This window comes from Arachis hypogaea, chromosome 20 (assembly GCF_003086295.3).
Source record: "Arachis hypogaea cultivar Tifrunner chromosome 20, arahy.Tifrunner.gnm2.J5K5, whole genome shotgun sequence".
Taxonomy (NCBI): Eukaryota; Viridiplantae; Streptophyta; class Magnoliopsida; order Fabales; family Fabaceae; genus Arachis; species Arachis hypogaea.
Window position 1 is genome coordinate 48830308 of NC_092055.1, and position 21635 is coordinate 48851942.

The 21635-nt window shown below is 41.0% G+C and overlaps 1 non-coding gene across 1 annotated transcript; it reads right to left on the minus strand.

Annotated features, from left to right (window-relative positions):
- Nucleotides 1-20194: 20194 nt before the first annotated feature.
- On the minus strand, nt 20195-20302 carry LOC112787465 (small nucleolar RNA R71). The gene has a single exon (XR_003194878.1). It is a non-coding gene; the product is annotated as a small nucleolar RNA R71 (small nucleolar RNA).
- Nucleotides 20303-21635: the final 1333 nt, after the last annotated feature.

Genomic DNA, 21635 nt, shown 5'->3' on the forward strand with positions numbered 1-21635 from the left:
CACGTTTACTAAGTTAATGTGGCAACTAACATGGCTAATTATGAGCTTGTTCCAACGTTAGTGACAAAGGAGAGTGTCACTAACGTTGGCCTTGTTGTCTTCTTCCACGTTAGAGTTCACGTTAACTTAGTTAACGTGACTCTTAACGTGGGCTTATGATGGCTTCGAGGGCGTTATTGGCGATTACCTTTCTCATTAACTTTGCAAGTTAGCACCCATTCCACGTTAGAGGTCACGTTAGTGGGACTAACGTGACTGCTAACGTGGTTCTTCTTTGCTTTCTTTGTCCTGAAATCAAGCAACAAAGTGCATCAAAGTTCTAGTCCAAGTCATGAGTCATGCATCATCCAATTTGTCATATAATTCATGCAAAATTCTCATGAAATCATGTAAAGTGCATAATGTATGCTTGAATCAAGATGTAAGTGAATATCTACCCAAAACTAGCTTATTTTCTAAGAAAATGCATGAAACTACCTTAAAAACAGTAAAGAAAAGGTCAGTGAAACTGGCCAAAATGCCCTGGTATCAGTAATTCATTCGAATGGGTAAAAAGTGAGCTGACTTCGTCAGTAGGTCCACAATCACCCAGACAGCATCAAAACCGGACCTAGTCCTTAGCAATCCCGACACAAAGTCCATTGCAATTCTTTTCCGCTTCCATTGTGGAACCTCTAAAGGTTGCAACGTCCCGGAAGGTCTCTGGTGTTCGATCTTTTCCTTCTAACAGGTTAAACACTTTGAAACATATTCCGCCACATCATTTTTCATACCCGGCCACCAAAACATCGCTTTTAAAGCATGGTATGTACATCTTAGTACTCCCCAGGTGGATAAAAAATCTGCTTTTGTGTGCTTCCTTTAAGATATCTTACCGCAAGGTACCAACATCTAGCACAATGATCCTACCCTTGAATCTTCACAACCCATCTTGATCCCATGACACTCTCCACTGCTTCCCTTGCTCAATAGCTGGCAACACCTTCGGTAACACGTCATCGTTTTCATGAGCCTTTAGGAGTTCAGATTTAAAGTCACTTGAGATTTGTAATCGACTCAAAAATAGAGTCCCAGACGCTTCTTGAACACCGACCTTTAGTCTCTCGAATGCCTTGAGCAACTCCTCTTCTCGGAGCATCATCCAAGCAGCATACAACGACTTTCGACTTAACGCATCTGTCACTACATTCGCCTTCCCCGGATGGTAATTCAACTCAAAGTCGTAGTCCTTCAGTAATTCCATCCACCTCCTCTGCCGCATATTAAGCTCTTTCTGATCAAAGAGATATTTCAAGCTCTTGTAATCAGAGAAAACTCAGAATTTAACCCCATAGAGGTAATGCCTCCACACCTTTAGCGCAAACACAACTGCAGCAAGCTCCAAATCGTGTGTAGAATAATTAACTTCATGAGGTCTCAACTGCCGTGAGGCATACACCACCACATTACGATACTGCATCAGCATGCACCCTAGACCCTTCAGTGAGGCATCACAGTACACCTCAAATGATTCATTTGGCTCAGGTAACACCAACAAAGGCGCGATGGTCAACTTTTGCTTCAACACTTGAAAGCTCTCCTCACACTCAGAAGTCAAAACAAATGTCACGTCCTTGTGGGTTATCCTTGTCAATGGCAAAGCTATCTACGAAAAACCTTTGATGAATCTCCGGTAGTAGCCAGCTAAGCCCAGAAAACTCCTTATCTCAGTCACTGAGGTTGGTCGCCCCCAATCCATTACCACTTCCTCCTTAGATGGGTCTACTGCTATCCCCTGTTTACCCACTACATGGCCCAAAAACTTCAACTCATCTTTCTAGAATTCCCATTTGGACAGTTTTGCATAGAGTTTCCTTTCCTTTAGTATCTACAACACGGTCCTCAAGCGTTCTGCATGCTCTTCTTCAGTCTTGGAGTAAATCAGTATGTCATCAATGAAGACGACAATGAATTTATCCAAAAACGGGCGGAAGATTCTGTTCATATAATCCATGAACACCGCAGGGGCGCTTGTCAATCCAAAAGACATTAGTGTACTCGTAATGACCGTAACGAGTCTTAAAAATAGTCTTAGGGATGTCCTCATCTCTTACCCTTATCTGGTGATAGCCGGATCGCAAATCAATCTTAGAAAAAACTCCGGCTCCTTGTAACTGATCCATGAGGTCATCAATCCGTGGCAGTGGGTTGACACGCGTGGATTTATACCGGTTAGTAATTTCACACAAATGATTCCCGTTGATAGTATAGTCCAAACCGATAGTCAATCCTCGCAATCAAATTTTAATTATGGTTCTCACAAATTTCAACCCCAACAAAAGTAAACTAAAGTATTTAGAGTCCGAGTTATCTCACAAGGAATGGGCAGAAATGTGCATCAATATTGGTTAAAATTCCGGGGTTGGAAGTCATAAACAAGAATTTAAACTACTAGACTTAACATGCAAGAAATCTTAAAGAACAAGTAACCAAACCAAAGCGATTGTGAATTTTGTGTTCAAATATGAATGATAAAAGGAACTCTTGGCTAGGCATGGGAATTGGGTTCACCATCCTTGTCTAACAACCATATCTTGACAATTATGAGGAACCAAGCTCACTAAGTCTACATCCAAAAGCTTTAAGTATGTAAAATGTCTACTCCTAAGCTTGAAGTACGTCAAATGCCTAGATCAATCTCAATTCATATGTCCCAATCCATCTACTAATTGGCTTAGTAGTAGATTGGTGTCAATGGGTATCAAATGACCACTAGGATTCTCAAATCACCAAATCCATTAGACCCAATGACTCAAGTTTACCCAGCATAGGCCAAGAGTAAAGAGAACTACTTCATAATCAAAGGAAACATTTCATCAAACACATCGCATGCAATAATAAAAGACATATTTAAATTACAAATTAATTAGAGACTACAAATATCCACTAATAATTACCGATAGAAAATAACTCAATTAACACTATCAGTCATGGAAAACATCAATGCACTAATAGAAATTCAAGATCCATAAGTTCAAAAAATGAGTAGAAAAGAGAAATAACAAGAGAATTCAAATTCAACACTAGATCTAAACAAAAGTATAACTAGAGAACTCAAATTAAGTAATTCAAACTAAAATCAACAAGATCCAATTCAGAAATTCAACAAAGGGAAATCAAAACAAGCTAGATCTAGAGAGAAGTAAGAGTTTCTCTCTCTAGAATACAAGAACAAAAAACTAGCTAAAATTATGTGTTGTGTGTAAAATGATTGATCCCCCCTTCCTCCTTGGTTCCTTAGGTCCTTTCCATGCAGAATCAGCTTGAATTTAGGCCTAAAGCCTCCCAGAAATTGCCAGCCACGATTTCATTAATGAGGTCATGTGCTGAGTGTCACGCGTGCACGTCGGCCACGCGTTTGCGTCATTTGAGTTCCACGAGCCAAGCGTACGCGTCGGTGGGATTTCGCTTCACCACGCGAACGTGCCAGCTCTTGCGTGCGGGGTTCCAGCTGTTTATATCAACGTGTGCGCGTCACAGTTAATTCTCCAAAGCTCTATTTTCCATGTCTCCTTCCACTTGTTCATGCTTTCTTTCCATCTTCTAGGCCATTTATACCTATAAACTCTAAAATCACTCAACAAACGCATCACGGCATCGAATGGGAATAGAAGCGGATTAAAATATACTCATGAACGAGCAGGGCTAAGGTAATATAATACTCATGAACTCTACCAATTCAAACATCAAAATGAAGTGCACATAACTTGCAAGAAGAAAGCTTGTGAAAGCCGGGAACAAGGAGTTGAGCGTCGAACCCTCACCGGAAGTGTATCCACTCTATTCGTTAAAGTGTAAAGGGTTTTTCACTCAATTCTCCTCTAATCATGCTTTCCAAGATTTTTCTTTTATCTAACAATCAACAGTTATTCGGTGCATGCGTGCATTCATCATGAGGTCTTATTTTAGGTTGTAATGGGGCTAGGGTAAGGGTAAGGATGCATATATGGCTATGTGAGCTTAAAATTTGCATCTTTGATTAGCCTAAACTCTCACCTAACACATACAACAACCTATACAATTCTAATGCACAACCTAACTACCCATTTACTCACTTTTCACACACTCATGTATTTCTCTTTTAATCCACAATCCATATGCGTTGGTTATTGTTGGCTTCGCCTTGGGGCATTTTTGTCCCCTTTTTATTGCTTTCTTTTTCTATATTTTTTGTTTCTTCTATTTTTCTATTTCTTTTTCTACATTTCTTTTCTTTCTTTTTTTTTGATGAATTATGTACAATGGTGCCAATGCATATGGTTCAATCATTCCATACATGAGTGTGTTCCCAATTCCTAATATTTTCAATTAAAAACACAAAAATACACTTTTACATCTACCCAAGTTCCCAAGTTTCCCTCCCACTTGAATGACATACATCCTCACTCGCCTAAGCTAATCAAAAATCCAAATCCGAGGATATTATTGTTCTTCGCTTAGGGGATATTGATGTGCTAAATTAAAGAACAAAGGGGGTTTAACATGGGCTCAAAATTGGTTAGCAATGGTAGATAAAAGGGTTAAGGCTTTTTGGGGAAGTGAGCTATTGAAATGATAGCCTCAATCATATAAATGCATTCATACACAAAATAATGGATATATAGAATCAAACAAAGCAAGGATTGTAATCATAGAAAGAGAACGATGCACACAAGAATGAAAATAAGTGGTTATAAGATGTAACCACATAATTGGGCTCAAAACTCACATGCTTGTGTGTTCTAAGCTCAAAAACCATGTTCCAAAATAAATTCTTCAAGCAAGTTTATCACAATTTTTTTTCTTAAATTGGTAGGGTGCCTTAAAAACACAGTTTCTTGGAAAAAGAATTCATCACCCTAACCAAGTAGTCCTAGCAAGAGACAACTACCATGCAAAAAGTGTTTAAATACAAAAACTAGCCATGCAATACGAATTATCCTAATTGACAAACAGAAAATTAAAACTTGGGTGTTGTAAAGACAAGGGTTGTTACCTACAGAGATCGGTTGGATGACCTCCCCACACTTAAGAATTAGCACGGTCCTCTGTGCTATTGGTAAGGCGCAAGATGGGTTTGGGAGTGGCACTTCTACCATCCAACTCTTGAGTGCTCGCCTCACTATGGTCTGAAGTGGATGTTGAAGTGTTCGGCTCCTCCATAGGTGGGTTAGCACAACCCCAGGGCTTCTTCAAGTAAGCGTAGCGGCGTTTGTTCCGCCGCTCATATCGGTCTACCTTTTGATGAAGCTCAACAAGCAATTGGTGGGATGATTTTTGTGGTGCTGATGAAGTGGTAGGAATGTCGGAAGGAATAGCCATGTTAAGGCTTGCGATTTCTGCAGGAGGCTTAAGATACTTGCCGGTCGGGACGATGTTGCCCTTCACCGGAATCATCGCCTTCATGTCCTTAGCCTCGTGGGGAACACCAGCAGTAGCAACCAAATCCGTTACCAAGGCAGGAAATGGGAGGTTACCCTTAGCATGCACACGGCCCATAGCTTGTCTGATGAGGAGAGGGATGTTGATAGGCCTCTCAGTGAGTATGCACCAGACAAGAAGGGCTAAGTACACTGTGATGGATGACTCATGAATACTCAGAAGCACGTAGTGGACAAGATTTTGGCCCACACTCGAGCCTCCACAGTAAGCATGCATGTGTTAATGCACTTAGGCCAGAGCCTGAGTCTCCCTTGGATCCAATGTGATTCCGGTTTGATAATGACCGTAAGGATAGAGTCCCAATCAAACCTGTGTGTGCAGCACTGTAACAGGATCTCTTGGTAACCATCTATCCCATCCGCCACTGGTAAAATCTGAAGTATCCTCTAAATGGCTTCTTCCGAAATGAGGACTTGCTTCCGGCACACAAAGATGGATTGAAGAGAACGTGAGTGATAGTTGGAGTAGAACTCCACCACCCAAGAAAGATTAGCTTCCTGCGGTCTTCGCATGAGAAATTCCCATTGTCACCACTTAATGCAGGGCATCACAAACTAAACAAGGTGCTCCGGAGGAACGAGGAGGGGTTCAGAGTGGTAACTTCTTTCAACCATAACGGGGAACATGAGCTCACAAAAGCGATTGGTGAACCTTGTGGGGTCCTTCGCAGGGTTGTCCTTCTCTTTCTCATCAATATGAATGACCCTTCTCACCCTCTTAGAGGGAGGTTTAACCTTTGGCAAAGGGCGCACCTTGGAAGTTGTTCTTTGAGGTGCCCTTTTTGTGGGCGTCTTTTTCGAAGCCTTCTCCTTGCCCTTTTTGGTGGCCTTCCTGAAAAGGGGAGGAAAAGAGAAAACATTAAACTCAAAGAAACAACACTTAATTAACAACATGCAAGTGAGAAATAGTGCCATAAAGGAGTAAAGTGTCCTAAATACATGACAGCTGCAATATGTAAGTAAGACGACAAAATCAATCATGGGGCATGTCACTAGCATGAGATGCGAGAGTGAGAGAAGCATGCAAGTATAAAGCATGAGACGAATAGACTCAAGCATCAACAACAACACTAAGTAACACATGCAAGAAAGAAACTAAGTGCAAGAAAAGTTTTCATCTAGTCTAACCCCAAGACAATGAAGCATGCAATTGGCATAAAGGGGAGTTAGTGAAAAAGGAATCATAATTTTGCACTATGTTACAAAGAAGCAAGTCATAAGTAATGAGTAAATGGAAGGTAAATATGAGGCACAATAGGTTCAATGCACATGAAGAAAAGCAAGTGTAATGAGAAAAAGCACTAGGTTGAAAGCACAATGTCAAATTTGAATCAAAATGTCATTGGTGCTTTTTAACAAACACATGGTGTGTAACTTCCAGACAACAAGCAAACTTGAAAAATTCAAGAATGTAATGAACCAAATTGAAATACCATTCATTAAAACAACACCACATACACAAATAAGTCAAGATATAATAAAACAATCTACCAATGAAAGGAAAAATCAGAGTTCAACACCCATGGAAAAATAGAGAAAAGAAACAAATATAAATAAAAATGGAATATAAACAATAGAAATAAAAGTGCAAATAAGAAGGAATAGAGTAGAGTAATCAAATGCAACCTTAAAGAAAGAATTGTAAAAACAAGAGAGAAAGAGGGAAATTTAAAACCTTGTGAAGAGGAAGAAGGTGAGGTAGAGTATAAGTGGGAGTATAGAGAAGAGAGAGAAGAGAAAGGGAGGAGAGAGAGAGAGAGAGAGTATGGGACCGCCGGAAATGGTGGTTACCGGTGGTTGTGGTAGAAGAAGGGGTGGTAAGGAAGAAAGAAGGAGTAAGGAAGAAGGAATAGAAGAGGGAAATTAAAGAAAATGAGGAGAACAGGGCGCGCTGCATATCAGCTGCATCAGGGATGCGACGTGTGCGCCTCGTCCATGCGTACACATGGGTGATGTGAACAGAGTAGTGATGCGTGAGCGTCGCCCACGCCCCTCGTCCTTGTTTGCTTGAGGGTATGGAAGTTGTGGATCCTTCCCTTTTTCCTTGCTAAGTCCTCCTACTCCCAAGTCTCTACTGACATTTATCTCCGTATCACTCCCAATTTGTTCTTCAACTATAATATCTTCAACAATGTCACAACCAAAAATTGAGTGGACTCCTAGAGGTTGCCTCATGGTTTCCTCCAAATTGAACTTTACTACCTTCCTTTGGCTTCAAATGAATAATCCTCCGACAATGCATCTAATTTAAAGCGGGATGTCTTTAAGAATGGTCTCCCAAGTAAGATGGAGGATGGCTATCCGAATCAATGGGAGGTGTCTCTAGGATATGGAAATCTACCGGAAAGATTAAGTCTTGAATTCTAACTAACACGTTTTCAGCAACACCTACAACTGAAATTATAGTCTTGTCCGCAAGCACAAACCTAGCTCCGGGTCTCTTCAATGGTGCAAGGTTCAACTTCTCATAAATCGAGAGTGGCAGGACGCTCAGACATGCCCCTAAGTCACACATGAAATCCTTAAGTTGAGTCTCACCAATCGTACAAGATACTAAGTGTTCACACCTTGGGTCGATCTACCCGACCCGGGATGTTCAGTAACAAAGTGACCGACCTCTTTAGGTCAGACTATCCGACCTCTTCTCAAAGAGATCGGCCAAATTGCCAGAAAAGCCCAGTAAAGGGCCCAGACAGAGGAACACGACCCAAATCCAAAGGCAGCCCAAGCCTACAGAGATAAGGGCGGTTCCCTTGGAGATAAGATGACCTCACTCAAAGATAACGATAAGATAAGATAACTAACTTATCTTATCTAAAAAGGTCACTCTACACCATTATAAATACACTGGAGCACCCAGGTATAACTCATACTCTGATTCTACTAAAAACCTGCTCAATACCCTTGCTAACTTAAGCATCGGAGTCCCTTATAGGTACCACCAACCTCCGGTGACGAAGGATCAGCAGCGCAGCCAGTCCAACGAGTCAGACACGACAGCTCCGGCCGCCACCCACCAGCCGGACACGTCATCTCCGACCAATACAGAAGATCTCGTCCGAGATCGACCTACAGTTTCAGGTAACCCTCGGAACATTGGCGCCGTTGCCGGGGACCTAGAAGTCATCCCATCACCATGGTGGACAACAATGAGAACGACCACGATTCAGATCTAGAAGATAGAACACTGCACAAAAACGCAGACACTACACTAAAAGATACCCCGGAATCTAATAGGGACAAAAACTCATCAAATCCGGGAGTATTAGAAGCGCTTCAAGACCGTTTAAAGCAACTTGAAAAAGAAAGCCAGCATCAACGAGAAGTTGGGAAGGATCTACAAAAAGAGGTAAGGCGATACCGAGAGTTAGAAGATAAAATTCTAAAACTCGAAGCCGATCTCAAAACCAAAGCTACTCGGTCCACTCCTGAGGACTACTCTCACAAGGATCAAGATCCATTCACTAGGGAGATCATGAAGACCAAAATCCCTAAGGACTTCAAACTTCCGGATATGGCTTTGTATGATGGCACCACAAATCCCAACCATCACCTCAGCAATTTTAGAAGTAGAATGTACCTCATCGATGCCTCAGATGCAGTTCGCTGTAAAGCGTTTCCAACAACTCTTACAAAGACAGCAATTAGATGGTTCGACAATTTACCTCCGAGGTCCATCTCAAGCTTTGACAACTTAGCCAAAAAGTTCCTGGCCAGATTCTCTATCCAAAAAGATAAGGCTAAGCACGCCCCAGTCTATTAGGAATCAAGCAAGGAGATCGGGAAAGTCTTCGCAACTACTTAGAAAGATTCAATAAAACATGTCTAGACATATAAAACCTACCAACAGAGGCCGCCATCATGGGCCTCATCAATGGCCTATGAGAGGGACCTTTTAGCCAATCCATATCGAAGAAATACCCCATATCTCTGAATGAAGTGTAAGAACGAGCGGAGAAATACATCAACATGGAGGAAAATTCTCGACTAAGAGAGACCTCAAAATCCGGATTCACCTATACCCCCCGGGGCAAGGATAAAAAGTCCAAAAAGAAGGAAGATCGACATAGGGAAAAAATTAAAAATTATCATAATTATACCCCTCTTCGGGTGTCCCTTGTGGATATCTACAAAGAAGTCTGCCACACAGAAAAAATACCCCCAGCTCGACCACTCAAAGGCAAAAAAGGAGGAGGAAATCGGTCCGAATATTGTGAATACCATCGAGTCCGTGGACATTCCACCAACGAATGTTTTGACTTAAAAAATGTCATAGAAAAATTAGTAAGAGAGGGAAAACTAGATCGGTATCTGGCCACCCGGGATAATGAGCAAAGAAAAAGGAGAAGGGACGAGGATGTTGGACGAACCGAGCAATAACCTCGTACACCAGAAAGACATGTCCATATGATACACGGAGGATTTGCACGAGGGGGAATCTCCAAATCATCTCACAAAAGATATCTCAAAGAAGTATATCATGTCGAGGGAAAGGAGGAAGCACCCGACATCCCGACAATTACGTTTACCAAAGAAGATGCATCAGGTGTCATCTCGGGACACGACGATCCCATGGTCATCACCATTATACTGGAAAATGCCAATCTTCACCGCACACTGATAGACCAAGGGAGCTCCGCCGACATCTTATTCAAAACTGCCTTCAACAAGCTCGGCTTAGAAGAAAAGATCTTAGAGCATATCCAAACAGCTTGTTCGGACTGGGAGACACCCCAGTGCAACCACTGGGATACATCTAACTACACACAACCTTCGGAAAATGAAACAAATCCAAAACACTCAAAATAGACTACATCGTGGTCGACGTGAGTTCAGCCTATAATGCCTTAATAGGTCGGACAACATTAAATCAACTCGGCGCAATAGTCTCAACTCCACATCTATGCATGAAATTCCCAACTGCAGAAGGGATAGCTACAATAAAAGCAGATCAAAAGATGGCACGCTGTTGTTACAACGAAAGTCTAAACCTCAGAGGTAGAGGAGAAGAATTCCACACAATTGAACTTGGTGGAGTTCAGAGGCGAGAAGAACTCCGTCCACAACCTAAAGGTGAAGTAGAAAAAGTCCAGATCGGAGACATCCCGGACAAAACAACCAATATTGGAACGATTCTAAGAGGAGACATAAAAGAATCACTTGTACAGTTCTTACGAGATAACATCGATCTCTTTGCATAGAAAGCTGCAGACATGCCAGGTATAGACCCCAAACTAATATGCCACAAGTTGGCAGTCTACCCAGGATCTCGGCCAGTACAGTAGAGACGAAGAAAACTCGGGCCAAAACGATCCCAAGCTGTGGAAGAGCAGGTACAAGCCCTACTGGAGGCAAGATTCATAAGAGAAGTCAAATACCCACTATGGCTAGCTAACATCGTCTTGGTGAAAAAGTCAAATGGGAAGTGGCGAATGTGCACTGACTACACTAATCTCAACAAAGCCTGCCCAAAAGATCCTTATCCATTCCCAAGTATCGACGCTCTGGTGGATGCCTCATCCGGATATAAATACCTCTCGTTTATGGATGCATATTCCGGATACAATCAAATCCCAATGTATCCACCTGATCAAGAAAAAACCTCATTTCTAACACCAAAAGCAAACTACTGCTACATCGTAATGCCTTTTGGTCTTAAAAATGCAGGAGCTACTTATCAAAGGTTAATGAATAAAGTCTTTTCAGGTCATATCGGAAAGATCATGGAGGTCTATGTGGACGACATGTTGATAAAGACACGAAGCAAAGAGACATTGTTGTCCGACCTGGCCCAAGTGTTCGACACTATAAGAAAGCATGGCATGCAACTCAATCCTGCAAAATGCACCTTTGCAGTAGAAGCTGGCAAATTCTTGGGTTTTATGCTCACACAAAGAGGAATTGAGGCAAATCCGGATAAATGCCAGACCATACTCGACATGAAGAGCCCAACTTGTGTCAAAGAGGTACAACAACTCAACGGGAGGTTGGCAGCCTTGTCCAGATTTCTTGCGGGATCAGCAATAAGGTCTCTTCCCTTCTACGCCATTCTAAGAAAGGGAAAGAAGTTTGAATGGACAACGGAGTGCGAGCAAGCCTTCCAAGATTTCAAAAGATTCCTGGGGCAACCGCCTATCCTAACTCAACCACGAGAGGGAGAGTCACTCATATTGTACCTCGCAGTAGGAAGTCGGGCAGTAGCCTCAGCACTAGTCCGAGAGGACGACAAGGGGCAACAACCTGTATACTTCATCAGTAAAGCAGTATAAGGGTCCGAGCTGAACTACCAAAAAAAAGAAAAATTTGCCTATACTCTCATACTAATATCTCGACGACTTCGCCCGTACTTCCAAGCTCACACTATTAAGGTTCGGACCAACCAGCCCATAAAAGGGATATTGCAGAAAATAGATCTAGCAGGCAGAATCTTGCAATGGGCAGTCGAGTTGTCTGATTTCGACCTTCAATACGAAGCTTGGACAGCGATCAAATCACAATACTTATCCGACTTCATTGCAGAATTTACAGACACTCCGGAAACCCCCACAGAATAGAATCTCTACGTGGACGGTTCCTCAAATAAAACTGGAAGCAGCGCATGTGTGATAATTGAAAGCAACCAAGGAACCTAAATTGAACTTTCCCTGAAATTCGGGTTCCCTGCCTCAAACAACCAAGCAGAATATGAAGCACTACTAGCTAGTTTGAAGCTGGCTAAAGAGGTCGGAGCTCAAAGGCTCATTATCTTCAGTGACTCACAGGTGGTCACTTCACAAATAATGGGGAGCTACCAAGCTAAGGATCCCACTATGAAAAAATACCTGGGTAAAACCAGGGAATAGCTTGGACAACTCCGGGAATATGAGATCCACCACATACCCCGCGAACAGAATGTCCGAGCTGACGTACTCTCAAAGCTAGCCAGCACCAAACCAGGGGGCAACAATAGGAGCCTCATCCAAGAAATACTGCAGAGTCCATCTATCTCAGAAGAAGAAAAAGTCCTAGCCATAACAGGTCAGGATCAAGGATGGATGACCCCCATAATTAACTACCTCAAAACAGAAACACTCCCCACAGATGAAAAGGAGGCAAAGTGGTTAAAGTGGGAGGCACAACACTACACTATCATAAATAATACTCTATACAAAAAAGGGATTTCAATACCATTGTTAAAATGTGTGCCGACTTCCAATACAAAGGAAGTTTTAGAAGAAATACACAGTGGCATTTGTGGCAACCATCTCGGAGCACAAGCACTTACCAAAAAAGTACTCCGGGAAGGATTTTATTGGCCAACTCTACAAAAGGAGGCCACAGAGTTTGTAAAGACATGTCCACCATGCCAGAAACATGCCAACTTTCACATCGCCCCGCCAGAGGAACTCATCAGCATGACCTCACCATGGCCATTTGCAAAATGGGGACTCGACCTTCTCGGACCCTTCCCTCAGGGATCGGGACAAGTTAAATTCTTCGTAGTAGGGGTAGACTACTTTACAAAGTGGATCGAGGCAGAACCCCTAGCTAATGCCACTGCTCAAAGAAGTCAAAAATTCCTATATAGAAACATTGTCATAAGGTTCGGGGTCCCATACTCCATCACCACAGATAATGGCACTCAATTCACAAATGCAGGCTTCAGAAAGTTAGTGGCCGACTTGAATATAAAACACCAATTTACTTTTGTAGAACATCCTCAAGCCAATGGACAAGCTGAAGCCGCCAACAAAGTAGTATTGGCTGGGCTAAAATGAAGATTACAGGACACAAAGGGAGCCTGGGCTGAAGAGCTCCCACAAGTCCTATGGGCATATCGAACAACGCCACATTCTACCACAAAGGAATCACCCTTCCGGTTAGCTTACGGAATGGAGGCACTAATCCCAGTAGAGATCGAAGAAGGGTCGCCTAGAATGGTCCATTACAATAAAGAGGCCAACTCCCAACTTCAAAGGGAAGAGCTCGACCTACTTCCTGAAATCCAAGAGAGAGCTCGGATAAGGGAAGAAGCACTAAAACGTTGAATGGCTTCTAGATATAATCAAAAGGTAGTGCCACGAGGTTTCGCTGAGAATGATCTCATCCTAATCCAAAATGATATCAGAACTACTCGACCTGGAGAAGAAAAGTTGGCAGCAAACTGGAAAGGACCCTACCGAGTCATAAAAGTACTTGGGAAGGGCTACTACAGACTGTCCGAACTCGAGGGGCGAGAGCTTCCCAGATCGTGGCACGCCTGCAACCTAAGAAGGTACTATAGCTAGGATGGTAAAGGATCTCAGCATAGGATGCACTCTTTTTCCTGAAAAGGTTTTTTAATGAGGCACCAAGTTGAGATCCACGAATTATCCGACTTAAAAGGATAAAAACTCTGTATGTACATATTTTCATTTTTTTAAATAAAATATATTAGATGTTCTACAAGTTTTCAAGACGCATTAATCTGAAACATTCATCGCCCGATTATAAAGCAACAGATCGGCAGAAAGTGAAAAACAAATTCAATGCACGATCACGATAAAGACCAACAGAGATGAAAACCAAATTCATCTAAAGGTCGACTGAACAAGGATTGAACCCACCTTCTACAAATTGGCAAAGATGAAAACAGAATAATGCAAGAAGTTATCGAAAGTGATCCGGAGAAAGGACCTGACGAGGTCTTGATAAGATGGATTGCTAAATAATAACTTAAAGACTGGCCGACATTAAGAAGTCGGACCAAGTCGACCAAAGTTATAAGTAAACCCTGGAAAGAGGTCTGACCAACCATATAAAAGAGGATTACTATAACTTAGAAGAGCTCGACATGACGAAGTCGGTCCAAAACATAAAGTTATAGAAGTAATCCCTGAAAGAGACCTGAACAAGGTCCAAGAAAGAGGATTACAAAAATAACTTAGAAGGGCTCGACATGTTGAAGTCGGCCCAAAACATAAAGTTATAGAAGTAATCCCTGAAAGAGACCTACACAAGGTCCAAGAAAGAGGATTACAAAAATAACTTAGAAGGGCCCGACATGACAAAGTCGGCCCAAAAACACGAAAGTTATAAAGGTAATCCCTGAAAGAGACCTGAACAAGGTCCAAGAAAGAGGATTACAAAAATAACTTAGAAGGGCCCGACATGACAAAGTCAGCCCAAAAACACGAAAGTTATAAAGGTAATCCCTGAAATAGACCTAAACAAGGTCCAAGAAAGAGGATTACAAAAATAACTTAGAAGGGCCCGACATGACGAAGTCGGCCCGAAAAACACAAAAGTTATAAAGATAATCCCTGAAAGAGGCCTGAACAAGGTCCAAGAAAGAGGATTATAAAACATCTTAAAAGAGCCCGACATGACGAAGTCAGCCTAAAATAGGAGATCACAAAAGTAATCCCTGAAAAAGATCTAAACAAAGTCCAAAGAGGATCGCTAACAACAACTCAGACGAAACCAACATGACGAAACCGGCCTCCCAAAAGACCTTAAGTGTTATATAAGGCAAAGGAATCAAGCCTATCCAAAGAAGTCGGACAACGAAAGGTTCCAGCATTCACAAAACCTAGAAAGGTGTCAAGTCGAGTGCAGACATACATAAAGTTGCTAAACAAGCAACTAAAAGAGTGTCAACAGTCAGCAAACATCATTTACAAAATAAATAGTTTAAAAAAGCCCACAAGACGGGCTATCTACACAAAGCATTCACACAATCAGGGAAGATCCGAAGGCTTCTCGGCAGCACGAGGTGAAGGAGGGCGAGTCTGAATAGGCACAGCATCCACAGTCCCATCATCCCGATTCAATATTTGACAGTCAGGATCTGACACGGGATGATCAACCTCAGCTGAAGGAGCGGAAGAAGTCGGCACTTCAGAGGCTTTGGCAGCAAGCACAGGGGGAGGATCAACATCGTCGTTGTCAGGGTCGTCAGGGACAATCGTGCCATCCTTTACAACATTGTCCAGACTGAAGAGAGTAAGGTCGACCTCGGGAGCAAGAACTCGAACTTGCTCCTTTAGGTTCTCATAAGCAGCATTTACGCTACCTACGAGGTGACCCTGGAGCTCAGCATAATCAACCCGGGCAGACTCCAACTCCTCCCTGAGACGCATCACTTCCCTATAGGCCGTAACAAAGCTATCTTTGTGCCTCAAGGCGGTATCCTCAGCCAACCTAACAGAAGCCGCCAAGGCAACAAAACTAGCCTTTTCGATCTCCAACTCCTTCTCCAGTTTGGTCACTTGCACTTGGAGCTCCTCCTTTAAACCCTTCATACGATCGAACTCTTGCTTAGCCTCCTCCATAAAAGCTTTGGTAGCATGAAGAGGGAGGTCTTGGGCAGTTCGGTACAAGGCAGCTCCCATATGCGCCATCTTGACGCTACTCCGAGTAATAAAATCCAAGTGGTGAAGGAGAGAAACATCGTCGGTAGGAATGGTACCGTAGAGACCAATATGCTGATCAACAAACTCAACCGCATTAAAGTCAGGAACATCAAGGTTGAAAGGCTCAGTTGTTCTTTGTTTTTTTTGGAGGAGCACCAGAAGTAGCAACAAAAACTTGAGGAGGATCAGCCAAACGAACCCGGGGAGTAGGGATTACCTTCCTCACCTCCGGCGAGGTCGGTATGGCCGGCTTCGACTGAACCTGAGATGATCCCTCACCGGCCGCCTTAGCTGAGACGTTTTAAGCTGCAGTAGCCTTTCTTGCCCTCTTAAAGGCCTTCATGGATTCCTTGTTCTTAATCATCTCTGCAAACAAAACATCACAGCAGGAAACCAAGTTACAAATAAAAAAAAGAGCTCGTAAAGAAATAAACTCAACAAAACAAGAAAGGCTGAAATTGAACACTACCCAGCTCATCTCGAAGGAGTGAGGGGTCCCCTAAGAATTTCTTGGTATCAAGATAGGGAGGTGATGAGCGGAAAATTTATACGCTTTTTGGCATTATTTTTACATAGTTTTTAGTATAATTTAGTTAGTTTTTAATATATTTTTATTAGTTTTTAAATAAAATTCATATTTCTGGACTTTACTATGAGTTTGTGTGTTTTTCTATGATTTCAGGTATTTTCTGGCTGAAATTGAGGGACTTGAGCAAAAATCAGATTCAGAGGTTGAAGAAGGACTGCAGATGCTCTTGGATTCTGACCTCCCTACACTCAAAGTGGATTTTCTGGAGCTACATAACTCCAAATGGCGCGCTCTCAATTGCGTTGGAAAGTACACATCCAGGGCTTTCCAGAAATATATAATAGTTCATACTTTGAATAAGGATAGATGACGTAAATTGGCGTTCAACGCCAGTTCCATGCTGCATTCTGGAGTGAAACACCAGAAACAGGTTACAAAGTGGAGTTCAACGCCAGAAACAGGCTACAAACTGGCGTTCAACTCCAAGAGAGGCCTCTACACGTGTAAAGCTCAATGCTCAGCCCAAGCACACACCAAGTGGGCCCCAGAAGTGGATTTCTGCATCATTTACTCAATTCTGCAAACCCTAGTAACTAGTTTAGTATAAATAGGACTTTTTACTATTGTATTTATATCTTTAGATCACGTTTGGGGGCTGGCCATTCGGCCATGCCTGGACCTTATCACTTATGTATTTTTAATGGTAGAGTTTCTACACACCATAGATTAAGGTGTGGAGCTCTGCTGTTCCTCAAAGATTAATGCAAAGTACTACTGTTTTTCTATTCAAGTCAACTTATTCCGCTTCTAAGATATTCATCCGCACTTCAATATGATGGATGTGATGATCGTGATAGTCATCATCATTCTCAACTTATGAAAGCGTGCCTGACAACCACTTCCGTTCTACCTTAGATTTAATGGATATCTCTTGGATATCTAATACAGGGGACCGAGTCCGAGTTATTAGTGTCTTCGTGGTATAAGTTAGAACCCATGGACGGCCATTCTTGAGAATCCAGAAAGTCTAAACCTTGTCTATGGTATTCCGAGTAGGATTCAAGGATTAAATGACTGTGACGAGCTTCAAACTCGCGAGTGCTGGGCGTAGTGACAGACGCAAAAGGATCAATGGATCCTATTCCAGTATGATCGAGAACCGACAGATGATTAGCCATGCAGTGACAGCGCATTGGACCATTTCACTGAGAGGACAGGTGGCCATTGACAACGGTGATGCCTAACATACAACTTGCCATGGAAAGGAGTAGGAAGGATTGGATGAAGACAGCAGGAAAGCAGAGGTTCAGAGGGATGAAAGCATCTCTATACGCTTATCTGAAATTCTCACCAATGAATTACATAAGTACCACTATCCTATTTTATATTTTATTTATCTTTTACTTATCAATTCATAAAATCAGTTGAATCCGCCTGACTGAGATTTACAAGGTGACCATAGCTTGCTTCAAGCCGACAATCTCCGTGGGATCGACCCTTACTCACGTAAGGTTTATTACTTGGACGACCCAGTGCACTTGCTGGTTAGTTGTGCGAAGTTGTGACAAAGAACTAAGATCATGAACGTGCGAATTGAGTTTTTAGTGCCGTTACCAAGGAATGGAACCGTCACGATTTCTGCGCACCAAGTTTTTGGCGCCGTTGCCGGGGAAGGAATGATCACGATTTCGCACACCAAGTTTTTGGCGCCGTTGCCGGGGATTGTTCGAGTTTGGACAACTGACGGTTCATCTTGTTGCTCAGATTAGGTAATTTTATTTTAATTTTAAGCTTTTATTTCTTATTTTCGAAAAATACAAAAAAAAATTTTCTTCTTTTTTGTTCTTCCCAAAATAATTTTCGAAAAAAAAAATCCAAGAAAAAAATTAATAAAATCATAAAAATAAAAAATATTGTATTTCTTGTTTGAGTCTTGTGTCAACTTTTAAGCTTGGTGTCAATTGCATCTTTTTAATTTTCTAAAAAAATTATTTTCGAAAATTTCATGCATTGCATTCTTCATGATCTTCAAGTTGTTCTTGGCCAGTCTTCTTGTTTGATCTTCATATTTTCTTGTTGTGTCTTTTCTTGTTTTTCATATGCATTCTTGAATTCTTAGTGTCTAAAAATTAAAAATCTTTAAGTTTGGTGTCTTGCATGTTTTCTTTTCTTGAAAATTTTTCAAAAATAAGTTCTTGGTGTTCATCTTGACATTCAAAGTGTTCTTGGTGTTCATCTTAACATTCATAGTGTTCTTGCATGCATTAGTTGTTTTGATTCATAATTTTTATGTTTTGTGTCAATTTTATGTTTTTCTCTCTCTCATCATTAAAAATTCAAAAATAAAAAATATCTTTCCCTTTTTCTCTCTAAAAATTTCGAAAATTTGGATTGACGTTTTCAAAAATTTTAAAAATCAAAGTGTTTCTTATGAGTCATATCAATTTTTCATTTTAAAAACTCTATCTTTTTCAAATCTTTTTCAAAAATCAAATCTTTCTCATTTTTCTTTCATAATTTTCAAAATTTTCAAAATTAATTTTCAAAAATCTTTTTCATAATTTTTGAAAATCTTATTAGCACTTAATGTGATTGATTCAAAAATATTAAGTTTGTTACTTGCCTGGTAAGAAAAGTTCAATCTTTAAATTTTAAAATCATATCTTTTTAGTTTCTTGTTAGTCAAGTAATCAACTTTAATTTTCAAAATCTAATCTTTTTAAATTTCTTTTTCAAATCTTTTTCAAAATAAATTTCAATCACATCTTTTTCAAAATCAATTTCAAAATCTTTTCTAACTTCTTATCTTTTCAAATTTGATTTTCAAATCTTTTTCAATTAACCACTTAACTTTTTGATTGATTCTTATCTTTTTCAAAAATAATTTTCATATCTTTTTCAATCAATCTTATTTTTTTGTTTCAATCATATCTTTTTCAAAACTGCCCAACTAACTCTCTACCTTTAATTTTCAAAAATCCCTTCCCTCTTTTTCAAAATTTCGTTTTAATTAACTAATTGTTTTAATTTTAATTTAATTTAATTTCAATTTTAATTTTCGAATTTTAAATTTAAATTTAAAATATTTTTATTTTATTTTGTTAAATTTTCGAATTCTTCTCTCATCTCTAATCTCCTTCTATTTATTTATTCATCCATTAACACCTCTATCCTCACCCCTGTGTTTGGATTCTCATCTTTTCCTTCTTCTATTCTTACTTTCTTCTACTCACATAAAGAAATCTCTATACTGTGACATAGAGGATTCCATATTTTCTTTTCTGCTTCTTCTTCTTTTTCATATGAGTAGGAACAAGGATAAGAACATTCTTGTTGAAGCTGATCCTGAACCTGAATGGACTCTGAAGAGGAAGCTAAGGAAAGCTAAATCACAACTCTCTGGAGAAAATCTGACAGAAATTTTCGAAAAAGAAGAAGATATGGCCGAAAATAATAACAATGCAAGGAAGATGCTTGGTTACTTTACTGCACCAAATTCTAATTTACATGGAAGAAGCATCTCAATCCCTGCCATTGGAGCAAACAATTTTGAGCTTAAACCTCAATTAGTTTCTCTGATGCAACAGAACTGCAAGTTTCATGGACTTTCATCTGAAGATCCTTTTCAGTTCTTGACTGAATTCTTGCAGATCTGTGATACTGTTAAGACCAATGGGGTTGATCCCGAGGTCTACAGGCTTATGCTTTTCCCGTTTACTGTAAGAGACAGAGCTAGAGTATGGTTGGACTCTCAACCTAAAGATAGCCTGAACTCTTGGGATAAGCTGGTCACGACTTTCTTAGCCAAGTTCTTTCTTCCTCAAAAGCTTAGTAAGCTTAGAGTGGATGTTCAAACCTTCAGACAGAAAGAAGGTGAATCCCTCTATGAAGCTTGGGAGAGATATAAGTAACTGACCAAAAAGTGTCCTTCTGACATGCTTTCAGAATGGACCATTCTGGATATATTCTATGATGGTCTATCTGAACTATCAAAGATGTCATTGGACCATTCTGCATGTAGATCCATTCACCTAAAGAAAACGCCTGCAGAAGCTCAAGAACTCATTGACCTGGTTGCTAATAACCAGTTCATGTACACTTCTGAGAGGAATCCTGTAAGTAATGGGACGCCTCAAAAGAAGGGAGTTCTTGAAATTGATACTCTGAATGCCATATTGGAGCAGAACAAAATATTAACTCAGCAAGTCAATATGATTTCTCAGAGTCTGAATGGAACTCAAGCTGCATCCAACAGTACTCAAGAGGCATCTTCTGAGGAAGAAGCTTATGATCCTGAGAACCCTGCAATAGCAGAGGTGAATTACATGGGTGAACCCTATGGAAACACCTATAATACCTCATGGAGAAATCACCCAAATCTCTCATGGATGGATCAACAAAAGCCTCAACAAGGCTTTAATAATGGTGGAAGAAACAGGTTTAGCAATAGCAAGCCTTTTCCATCATCCACTCAGCAAAAGACAGAGAGTTCTGAGCAGACCCCATCTAGCTTGGCAAATATAGTCTCTGATCTATCTAAGGCCATTTTAAGTTTTATGAATGAAACAAGGTCCTCCATTAGAAATTTTGAAGTACAAGTGGGCCAGCTGAGTAAAAGGATCACTGAAACCCCTCCTAGTACTCTCCCAAGCAATACAGAAGAAAACCCAAAAGGAGAGTGCAAGGCCATTGAATTGACCATCATGGCCGAACCTACAAGGGAGGGAGAGGACGTGAACCCTAGTGAGGAAGACCTCCTGGGACATTTAGAGATCAATAAGGAGTTTCCCTCTGAGGAACCGAAGGACTCTGAGGCTCATCTGGAGACCATAGAGATTCCATTAAACCTCCTTATGCCATTCCTGAGCTCTGATGAGTATTCTTCTTCTGAAGAGAATGAAGATGTTACTGAAGAGCAAGTTGCCAAGTACCTTGGTGCAATCATGAAGCTGAATGCCAAATTATTTGGTAATGAGACTTGGGAAGATGAACCTCCCTTGCTCACCAATGAACTGAGTGATCTGGATCAACTGAGATTGCCTCAGAAGAAACAGGATCCTGGAAAGTTTTTAATACCTTGTACCATAGGCACCATGACCTTTGAGAAGGCTCTATGTGACCTTGGATCAGGGATAAACCTCATGCCCCTCTCTGTAATGGAGAAACTGGGAATCTTTGAGGTGCAAGCTACCAGAATCTCATTAGAGATGGCAGACAACTCAAGAAAACAGGCTTATGGACAAGTAGAGGACGTGTTAGTATTGAAGGCCTTTA